Source organism: Pectinophora gossypiella, chromosome 21, assembly GCF_024362695.1.
Source record: "Pectinophora gossypiella chromosome 21, ilPecGoss1.1, whole genome shotgun sequence".
NCBI lineage: Eukaryota > Metazoa > Arthropoda > Insecta > Lepidoptera > Gelechiidae > Pectinophora > Pectinophora gossypiella.
Genome location: NC_065424.1, coordinates 9,054,501 through 9,066,853, shown reverse-complemented (window position 1 = coordinate 9,066,853; position 12,353 = coordinate 9,054,501).

Here is a 12,353-nt window from a genome sequence, read left to right as displayed (position 1 = left end):
TATGTACATACATACATATACTCACGCCTGTAATCTCTAATGAGGTGGGCAGAGCCACAAGTAATCAAAGACAGCTTGCAGCCACTGTTGATACGAAATCCTAAGATACCATACATACCAAACCACCATATTATGTGGCCTATAAGAAAAAAAATGTAAAAACAACACATAAATTATCTTGTAAACTACTTATATGTCTGGCCGCAATAACAACGAAATTTTTGTTACCGCTGTATTAATTAGTATTAATCTTTACCAAACATAATAACCCTTTACAACAAAACTTCACTATTATTTCCTTTTATATATATATTTTTTTATTTTTTTAAATGTAGGTATGTACGTAGCATTGGATTAATTTGGTCATTCATTGAAGTTGAACATATCAAGAGTAATACATTCATTTTTGTTTATTTTCTGTAATCCGTACGTAATGTTTAGAATGTGGGTAACTCTTCGAAATAAAGACAGGTTAAATAACTATAGGTACCTACTATTTGAAATAAAAGTTGACTATGCGTAATTGAAACAATTCTAATAATTAAAGAATAATTATAATTCAAACAACACTTTTCCACAGTTAAACTTACAAACTATCCAGCTTGAAAAGTGGTCACGCGTGGCAACAAAACATTCCAAAAACGTAGGTACTTACCACTTCTGATATGTAGTAAAAATACGGAAGAACAGTAATCACACTTATTTATTCTGGTATCAAGTAAATAACACTTAACTTGGTAAACACGTCCGATGTCGACAAGGTCCCCAACGCAAGAGAGCGTGTATCAATCCGTCCGATTTGACAACCCCATTCTTGTGTTGCCATTTATAGAAAAATGTCTTATAACTGTCGACGAACAATTCAGCCTAACAATATATTTAGATTGGTGAGCTCGGTCATTGCCCCACACGTGAGAAGCCTTTAATATACATGTTTTTATTGGCAATCTGACACTTATCGTAATCGTCATCTCCCTAGCATTATCCTGTTTTTCATGTATGATCCAAACGTGAATTCGAAAACATAATCGACCATTGGTTTAGGCCCGTGCTGGATTCGAACCTGCGACCTCAAAATGAGAGGCAAGCATTCTACCAACTGGGCTGTCACGGCTTTTTACGAAATTGCCTTACGAAATATAAACTTGCGTATTGTTTCTTTTTTAAAAATAGAATAAGCGTATTTTCTGAAGTCAATGTACCTTTATTATATTGAGGACGTTTTAAGGAGATGTTAGGTTAAGAGCACTCTAACTACGAGTAAACTAAGGAGCATGTAGGAATACTTTGATAAGAGTGAAGGAGAAAAAAATGTATCTTTGTGCAAAATGAAATACATATTGTGGTGGCGTAAAATAAGAATTTTGGGCATTCGGAGTGTGTCAGGATCGAAGCAAATGGATAGTCCGTGCTTATCCCGGTAGGAAATAGGCGTGAGTTTATGTATGTATGTGGACATTTCGCTCTTTTGTCTATGTGCTATTCTGTCGTTTTGCTCTACAAATTCGGAACCCCTATAAACCCGTTATGGATATGGTTCTGCAGACCAGTGAAAATCGCTGCTTTGTAAAATAGACAAGATCTTTATAATAATGTGTAATACATATCGAGACATTTTTTCCCAGCAAATGATCAAATTTCCCAATCTGTTTGATATTCAAATTGAAGTCAGCTCTCAACGATAGAGAAGTACCGGGTAAAAGGGTTCGGATAGACGACCCACAAGTCCCCTATCAACTTACACCAGTGCCGTGTTTATCACAACTTACAAGTCTACACGTTCACAAGCTACAAGTTACTTACAAGTACGTGTAAATCACGTTTATCAAAAAAAGTAGAGGGATTGTAATTTTACAATCTTTCATGTAAATTACATGTTACAAGTGACAATATTTATTTCACAAGTATATTTAAATACTATTTAAATAATATATTTATTATATTATTATATTGTTTTTATTTTTTTAAATATACTAGTAAAATAAATATTGTTACTTTTCATATATAATTTACAAGTGGAGTTTAAACACATGCTTGTGTTAATGAAAATTTTTACAAGAACTTGTAATACAGGGCTTGCAAGTTTTGATAAACAGGGCACAGGTATAAAATGTGTGAAGGGTTTTATTTATATTTAGAGTTCCGTAGGTGTTATACATAACATTTATATTACACTATTTATTAATATTCATTCAGCTAGAGATCCTTAAGTCCCGGGTTCGAATCCCGGTCGGGACATATCACAAAAAACACTTTGTGATGTTAATCTTATCTCTTCACACTATATTTTTACGAAATATCCAGGAGTATAAAAATGAATGCATTTTCCTTTACTCGTAAGACCTCGCAGTCCAGCGGAGAAGTAAATAAATATTTTAAAGAGTGAATAAAGTCTCAAAGCGGCTATATATCCACATTGTAGCTTTAAGACTGGGGTGCATCTTAGGACGAAATATCGTTTGAGGAAGCTTTTACACGACCTCCACACAAAGAACAATCTCCACTCAAAGCCCCTCCTCCTTTGATATTTTCAATAACAGAGTTTCGTTTTGTTAATAAACTTTTATGCTGGACTAGGATTAAAGAAAAATGACATTCTAGTGAAGTAGAATAAAATTTCCATCGAGTTCCAGAATTTCATTCAGGTTTAATTAATTATTTCTGGAATGTCATAAAAACGTTCAACTGTAACGGTCTGCTGGAAGAAATCTCTTTGTTTAGAGATAAACTTACCTGTACTATCTGTTTTCTTTGTATGTTCCTTGTGTCTGTTTTATTGTGTAAAAATAAATAAATAAAATAATTAACGTTGTGGAATATTTTAAAAGATTATGTTGTTGATAATGTTTAGTATTAGATATGAATGCAAAGCTGATATTCTATCGTAAAGTTATGTTTTTAAATAATTTCTGTGCTGAGGTTTTTCTTGCAGTTTTCCCCAGCTATACAGGTTGTGAGAAGCTGCAGTACTAAAAATTGACGATTCAAAGTGCAAGTATGTTACCAGATTAATAAAGATATTTTTAGTTAGGGTGTGAAACGATAGTGATGACAGGATTGAATTGTGTCTGTCCTTACCTGTTAAGTTAATCCCAATTAGGGTAGTCAGAGGTACAGTTGCAAGCAAAAAAAAAAGTTTATTTAGGTAAAATCTACGACACACATATACAAGCAGTACCCACACTTCACCGAGCTTTCTGTTAGACCAACGTGATAGTGAGCGGTATCGCCGTATATAATGGTGAAAACTGCTGGTAGATAAACAGATATTAAGAGACCCCCTACACTAGCGTCTTTCGAGGGTCGTAGTCATGCCAGGGTCCGCGCAACGTCGACGCCGCGGCGACGGTTGCCTATTTTTTGGCATAAAATTTTATGTCATAAATTTGCATGGCATATATTTACTATTCCTAATAATCGTTACACATAAAAGGCATAAGACATAACTACATAACATAAACTGCCTATATACGTCCCACTACTGGGCACAGGCCTCCCCTCAATCAACCGGAGGGGGTATGGAGCATACTCCACCACGCTGCTCCACTGCGGGTTGGAAGACATAACTATTTACACATAATATAATAAAGCAACCAAAGCCAAACAAAAAAAAAACAAAGTTAAAACAATGATTTCTCTGATGTGACTTTTAACAGTCCCTTGACTCTGACTTTTCTCTCACTACTTATATAAAGTACAACGGCTTCCGTGGTTCAATGGATGAGCGTTGGGCTTACAATCCGGAAGCTCCGAGTTCGAATCCCGGTGGGGACATGTCACAAAAATCACTTAATGATACCTAGTTTGGTTAGCACATTGCAGGCTGATCACCCGATTGTCCGAAAGTAAGATGATCAGTGCTTCGAAGGGCTTAAGCAATAGGCTACCATTTACTTAAGTAAGTATGTTGTTGTCACATGAGCCATGTCGGGGCCTGTGGCTCAATAGTACCTTAATACCTGGGTTGATTTCGTCATTAATTTCACAACCCACACGAGAGCAGAAGATAGGTAATACATTTCTTTTCTATTTTTTTTGACGTGACTTATAGTACATTTGCCGCAAATGGCATTAACTACTTGGCCGGACCAATGGGGAGGCTCTCACCACCCGGTAATAGGTAATACGGAACAAGAGGGAAAAATGAATAGAAACACAAAGTAAAGGGATTCGGGACGGCAATCAAGCACCACTCTAGTCGGGACAGAAGCAATTAAAGCAGAAAATAAAATAGAGATGCCCCGGGAATTCAGTTTACACAGCAGCGGGGATTAATCTACATTTGATGTAAGCCAGTAAAAGCATTCTGTTTTTCAACTAAACCTGTTACACACAAGTATATTATCAACCATCATCATCTCCGTAGCGTTACCCCGTTTTTCACAGGGTCCGCTTACCTAATCTGAATATTTGACAGGTCCGGTTTTTTACAGAAGCGACTGCCTGTCTAACTTTCCAACCCGTGAAGGGAAAACCAGCCCAAATATAAATTAGGTTACATACCTCCTAATAATATATTCAAAAAAAAAAAGTAATCAATTTTGACCTTTTATTGAAATATCTAGCCATGTTTGGTTTTAACTATGTCATGGTTTTAGGACCCTCCTCGAACCTGTCAGATCTTCAGGTTAGGAAAGCTGTATAGTTCATACTTCGTTTGTACTCCACTCGTCCACAAACTTTACGACGCATGGACCTCCGCGATACTATACTACAAGGTCGATACTATAAGGTCGTCTTGTGCATTGTGACCTGAAGGCGAAATAATCAAATATCATCTATCATGGAAGGACATCCCTCCTTAACAGGAAAACTGAAAAACTTAGTGTAAATGTTCGGCAGCGGGTGCGCGGAAATAAAAAAGAAAAACAAAAGGAATATCACTTTTACTACAAAATATATAAAAGGAAAAAGAAAATACACGAAAGAAAAGCAAAAATAAAATAACTTAAAAACTCAACTACCAGTATTGGTGACAGCGAAAAATGAATAGAAAAAACAAAAGACAATCATTTACCATATTATAGAAGAATAAAACAGAAATTCTTCTAAACTAAGGAGATTGTATTATAATTATCAAAAAGTATTTAATAAAATCCATATAAAATGTTCATGCGTCGTTTACACTTAGTATTTATCAAAAAAATACTTTTGAATGCAGTATTTTACGAAAAGTAATGATACTCGTAAAATTGCAGCCTATCACATCTTCTTCTAAATATAAAAGGAGAAACTGACTGACTGACATATCAACGCACAGCCTAAACGGCTAAACGTAGGTACTTGAAATTTGGAAGGGACGTAGCTTGGGTACCGTAGAGGTGCACTAAGATAGGAATTCCCGGAATTCCCACGGGAACGGGAATTAGCGGGAAAATCCTTTTGTATGAAAAATCTAAACTGCTTAAGGTAGATGCTTGAAATTTGATATGCACTCCCACACACACAAAAATCTTATTTATTTATTTTTTTATTTTATATTTGGGAGACCAACAGCTCTTAACAACTATAGCAAAAAAATCATATTTAAAAACTAAGCCAATAACAGGTTTCCACCTATATAGTCTTTACCTATATTATACCTATATAATCTTTCTTTTATAACACGCCACGCGTACGAAGTCGCGGGCAAAAGCTAGTAAAATATACATTGCCGGTAAATTGGCTATGGAGTTTGAGAAGCAGTAGAGCTATCTTAGTTATTTTATTGCAGGAGTAGTAGTAAAAGCGAGTGGGGTTGAACCGGCAACAGCGGTTGTCATACAAAATGCGCGTTAGGGTCTTTCCATCCTACCGGAGAGCTCCCCATTTGTCCGGCCAAGTAGTTAATGCTATCTGCGGCAAGTCTACAATAACTCAAGTCTTTCCATCTTGTTTCCTTTATTCGGTAATGTGAAACCTTATAAGACGAGCGCGACTTCTCTGTTTGATAGATTAACCGGATTAGCTATAAGCATTTTAGCGTCTGTCTAGACAGCTTATAGACTTAACGCGGGATTGTGTTTAGAGTAATAGTGCAAGTGTTGTTGTGGAGTACGATATTATTTTTAGGTACTTAAACCACAGAACAGATGAAGTCATGTACGGGGTGTAAGGCCTCAAACTGGATGACAGCGGCAGCGGCGCGGCGGCGGCGGCGGTGCGGGGAGCGGCGCGTTCAAATGCTAAGATTTATATTGAAGTGTTCTCGATGGCAGCGGCGGTGCGCTCTAGTCGAGCGGTGTCTCTGCGTTTGAAACTCGCCTTTTTGTTTCCTTTGTTCATTATAAGGATTCAGATCTTTTTTTTGCCCATAATAAATCGTACGAAACAAAAGAACTACAATCGAAAATGCGTTGTCGCCGTTTCGACATCGCGTTCATTTGAGACACAACTCTATACCGCCGTAACACCGCCGCACCGCTGCAGTTTGAGCCCTAAGTGACACCGTAACGAAAACTGTGGGGGGGATGAGTAAGACCATGATCCCGAGTTGATATCAAGTGGAATTTCCTTTCGCTCCGTTTTGCCGTGAAAAACGGACAAAAAACAGACAGACACACACATACACTTTTCTATTTACAATATTAGTTTAGATACAGATGTGATGCGTCCTGTTTTGGTGCGTAAGTTTATCTCTTAAGAATAGACCCTTAGTCCCTGTAACTATAAAAATTCTCTCGTATACTATACGGCACTTGCGAAACCCTGATATGCCACAAGGGGGTAGCGCTAAAAGATAACCTAGCACTTTACGTACTGATGGCTGGAAGTTACAGCCTTCTTCTAAGAGGTTCTTGAACCTGAACTGAAGCATATTCTAGATGGAAGTAATTACCCGGTTCGAACCCCGGTAACGAACTTGCACCAACGAGTTTTTAATTTATCTTAAGTGTAGTTTTCGACACATTTGCCATTATAGACGGCGATACGGCTCACCACTACACGTTGGTCTAACAGAAAGCACGATGAGGGGTAGGACTGTGGGTACTTAGTTCATCTTGCGATGGATGTACCTCTGACGACTCCAATTGGTATATAGTCCTGAGCTTCTGTGGAAGTAAGTTTATGAGCAAGTGGTGTTTACTATGCAACTCTAAACACTCGGGTCAAAACGGTATAGTTGGACAGGGAAATCTCATCAGTCATCCCGTGATCATGACACTTGCAATAGTGTCGAAATATCGGGAGTCTCATGTTCCTACTTTAAACGCAGTAAGAACCCGTTATTATGTGTTTTAATTATGGACAGGGAATGTATAAAACACATAAAATGAGTTAGCGAGTTTTATGAAGTTAATACAATTATAACTGAGTACAAATTTATTATTTAAGCTAGTTTAGAATTGGTAAGTTTCTAGGTCAAAGATAAATTACGAAATTCTGATTACTATATAAAGACAAATCTAAGACAGACGAAAAACATTTTCTTTTTTCTATTTAACTTATTTATGAATTTTGGTTAAGAAAAACATATTAATAAGTCCGATATTTTGTTATGTTTTTCTATGACCTCACGTTTGTTTTTTCATACAAATATCATGGCAATTTCGTGTTTTCACATTAAGTAAAAAGTAACTGATTTAACTAGTTGAAAAGTAGGATGTTTTTTTATAGTTATTCACTGGGACATGTCCTCTAAAGCGGTCTTTTAAGTTACTTATTTAAAAATAATTTGGTGACTTTTGACACCAACTACTATGATGAGTGCACTCTGTTAATTATCATCAGACGCCAGAAAAGGTTTGTTTTCATTTCAAAACCGTACATTTTGAGAAAACACTTTTGTCAATTAGAGAATATTTTTCATGCCAAATGGCGCCAGTTAACATACGAGCCAAATTTGAAAGAGCACTAAACAAAATATCGGCTAAACAAAAAGCAAAGCAAAATGGAACTCCAAACAAGGGTGATAAGGATGAAAAATGCTATCGTTTGACTGGAAAACAAATGGCGGGTCATTCGTCATGAAAACGAGGCATTTCCGATTCAAATTCGCTGCAGACAATTGGATTTAGTACGCTCTGCTGATCAATGATGTTACTTACCGACTGTTTGTGAAATATTTATTGACGTTAAATATTGAAGACATAAAAAAGCAGAAGCAGTATATAAGGGTTGGCAGAGGAAAACCTAGAGGGACGTACATTAGCCAAATTGGAAATGCCCTTAGAAAAGGTTCAGTACGATGTACTCTGAACCGGCGTACGTGTATGAAGCGATTGATGAATGTGGAGGAAGAGAAGTGTGTCAGGATCGAAGCAAATGGAGTTCTATAGCCTCTGCTTACCCCAGTGGGAGCAGTAAAAACGATTCAAATTCAAAAAAGGCTTTATTTAGGTAACATAGTTATACCTACTTTGAATCAAAAATTTTTACACAACGAACGTCTCATAAAGCTGATACAGCCATATTAGGCCTTATATTCTGACAATTCGTAGGGCTATCTAAACCTTTAATACAAGCGGAAACGGGAGTATTTCCTATAGACCTAGCATCATGAAATTTGGCAAAATGGAAGGTACCTACTTGTAGTGGGTTTTGCGTCAGGTACGATTGGAGGTGGGCTTTTTAAATTAAGTTTAGTTTAACTGTTAATTGTATATAATTTGTTTTATTTTTAGTTTTTTTTTTATAGTTGTAGTTTTATTTAATTGTATTTTTGTTTTGTTTGTTTATTCTATTTCTGTAAGTATTGTAAGTAACTGCTTTGTTTAACTTGTATTTGGTAAACTAACCGCGATGACACGACCTATGCCGATGTATGGAGACAATAGTTTTTCAACGAAAAAGACAAATTATCCGTTACATTATCTTTGTTTAATTTACCGCAGTTGGTACGGAACCCTCGGTGCGCGTGGAGTCGCAACTGACCGGTTTACATTTTTTTTTTACCTTTGATGGGTTTGCTCTTGGCCCCAGACTTGCCCGCAGGCATTGACGAGGCCTAAGATGGGAGCAAGCGAGCCCAGAAGGTGCCTGTGCACTCTGGCCTTGAAAGCTCCCGGGTTATATGCATTCGGATTTCGTTACTCTCCGTGGAGCAAAGAAGTTACTAGTAATGTTACCCGAACCAAATCCCACTGACTGCAGCCTCCTAATCCAGATAACGGTAATTGCCGGTCAGGGAGCCGAATCTGATGGAACTTCGGGAACAGGAGGACGGAAATTGTAAAAGCATTTTATTATTAATGTTTACTACGTTTTGGTCACACTTTGGATTATAAGTGGGGTGAGTTTGAATGATAGAATAAGGAATAGTGTGGTAAGCAAGGGTCGTAGTGTGAATAAAGTTAAAAAAAAAAATTAAGTAGGTGGTTCGGACTGTAAGTGTTGGAGATTTTGTTATATAGTTTTTATGATTTTCATAGTATTTTTTTTATTAATTTTGTTTAATGGTAAGTACTTATTATTATTATTATTTTGTATTTCTGGCGTAAGTAATTTAATTTCTGGTTATTTTTTCTTGTTTTGCTATACCATATTATGGTGTGCAATAAATACTTCGACTTTGACATGTGACAATTCAAATTCAAAATATTTTGGAAACTAGTCCATATTACGTTAGTAACAGAAAGCTTAACCTAGTATTAGTAACAGATTGGAAAGACGACTACATAAAAATAAGCTAAACAAATAAAAGAGAAGGTGCAGGTCGTGTCGTATCGGGAGGTGAAGGTTTTGGCGGGAAGAAGAGAGGAATGGCGGTTACTCCACCGACAAGAGCGCAGCTCTTAAATAGAGAGAGAGAAAAATAAGCTACATGAGACCAGTTAGACCAACGTGATAGGTGGTGAGCCGTATCGCCGAACGGTCGAGCCAACTGTGTAAGTGAAAACTGCACTTAAGATAAATTAACTCATTGGTGCAAGTCCAGTAACGGGTTTTAAATCTTTATTGCACACAACATACAAAACAAATTTACACAAATAGATGATAAGTAGATACAGACTAGTGTTGCCGCTCGATAGTGCCCTATCGATAGTTTTCGATCGAACTATCGATAGTTTATCAAAAAACGATAGTATCAATACTATCGATAGTTAAAAGATGAAAAAATACTATCGATAGTTTTTCATCTTTTAATTATCGATAGTATTGATAGTTTTATGTTTTTCAACTATCGATACTATCGATAGTATCGATACTATCGATAGTTTTTCATCTTTTAACTGTCGATACTCTCGTTGCTTATCAATAGTATCGCCAAAAAAGAGCTATCGATACTATCGATAGTATCGATACTATCGATAGGCCCACCGATAGGGTTGGGTAGATGATTTTGGCTGTTTACTATCGATAGTAAAACTATCGATTTTTCGGCAACACTAATACAGACGGTCCCCGTCTGAGAAGCAAGTCGGTGTACCACAAGACCACAGTGAGTGAGTGAGTGAATGAGTGAGTGAACCTGTATCAAAAATGTCAAAGAGAAGGCGAGTGAGACTCTTAATATTAAGAGATGGCAAGTCGAGTAGTCCCTTTGAAAGTCAGCTCATTATTTTGAAAAGTCTCTCGAACAACGACACATTCAAGTATACAACCTCACTTTGAATTTGATTCATATACATAACATAAACAGTCTATATACGTCCCACTACTGGGCACAGGCCTCCCCCCAATCAACCGGAGGGGGTATGGAGCATGCTCCACTGCAGTTTGGTGGAGGTGTTTTAACAGCTAATAGCCGGGACCAACGGCTTAACGTGCCCTCCGAAGCACGGAATTTTTTTTTTCAGACAATCACATGATTCAAGCCTATAAAGTCCTTGCCAAACAAAGGATAGTCTCACAACATATAACATTTGGTCTACATTTTTAGTTTTTTTAAATTATAACACGCAAATAGTAAAATAAAATAAAATTGATAATTTAAATGTCAATTATTAGGTACATTAATTATGAAATAATAATAAAATTATTTTTAATGTCATTATTAAAATGACACAGCACAAAAAAAAACAAACAATACACAAAAAAGAGAAAATAAAATAACCCTAACCTAACCTAACCAGGATTGCTGAGGTTGGTAATCCACCTCACAACCCACACGATAGTAGAAGTGGTTTTTATGAAAAGTATATTATACGTGTGTGAGTGTGTGCGTGTGACTGTGTGTGTGTGTGTTCTAATCAATTCCAATACCCTCTCGTTTCCCTCCTCATTGCCAAGTGAGGCGTGCTGGCAAACTTTCCAAGGAGGCTAGTTAGCAGCAATCTGATAATAACTTCTTGCAATCTCCGACAAATTGCCAATTAGCAGGATTATCTTCCGAGATCATATTCTCTTGAATTTTCTCACTGACTGATTCTTGAGATAGATAAAGTTTTTTTATGACAATATCAAGTGAACGTGCTCACTATCCAGTACGCAAGAATGATCTAGGGGTTATCGCTGAGTGGAATTTCACCTAAGAGTTTGAATTCATGTTTGGATCATAGATAATTGATATGATGTAGTTTCCAGGATTCTTGCCCGGTTTTTTTTTAATAATAATAATAATATAATAAATTTATTGCCAAAAAAGTAGGTACAAATCTTTCCTTAACACGTTCTCTGCCGGTAGTATAAAAAATAAAAAAGACAAAAAAACTTTTTGGTGGAAATATAAGCGCTAGATCAATATATACATATATATATATGAAGTGTTTTGATTCGACACTGGATTCCATAGATATTTAAAAAAAAAGTTGCGAGGTCATAATTGACCTACGCGGCGCTGTAATACTTATAAGTGAATATCCGTTATGCAGGCGCCGTGTAGTGCACGCCTCCGGTCACCCCACACCTAAGAGATTGAAACATGAATTGCTGAAAAAAGATGGACCTGTTGCTAAATTGAGACGTTTCTGCGTCGGTTGCTACAAAGAAAATGTTAAAATACATGGGTCAAAAGTCGCTCGGAATAAAACTAAAAAAGTAGTTACATACTGTAAGAACTGTCCTGGTACAGTATATTATTGCTTACAATGCTTCAATAAATCTCACCGTTATTTGTAGTTTGTTTTTTTCATAATTTAGTAGCGAACTGTGTAATAATTAATACAAATAAACATGATTTATAATGGATGCATTTGTTTTTTCCTAATTGCTTTGCAATTTCACCCATATAATTTTCATCTTTACGATTACTCAAATACCATACTAAAGGACTGGTCTACAGCGCCATTCCGGTCACCTGCTATAGAGAAATGTTCAGTAAACATGGCCTACGGCTCACAAATCAGTTTCAAACTTAGTCCTACCGTGAGGTCACTGATGCCCTACGCGGCGTCTCGATCTAGTTCAGTTGAGGTCACCGATGACCTACGCGGCAGAGAACGTGTTAAAATAGCTTAGTCTTGGGCACAGGTATAAATAGGTAGGTACCATAG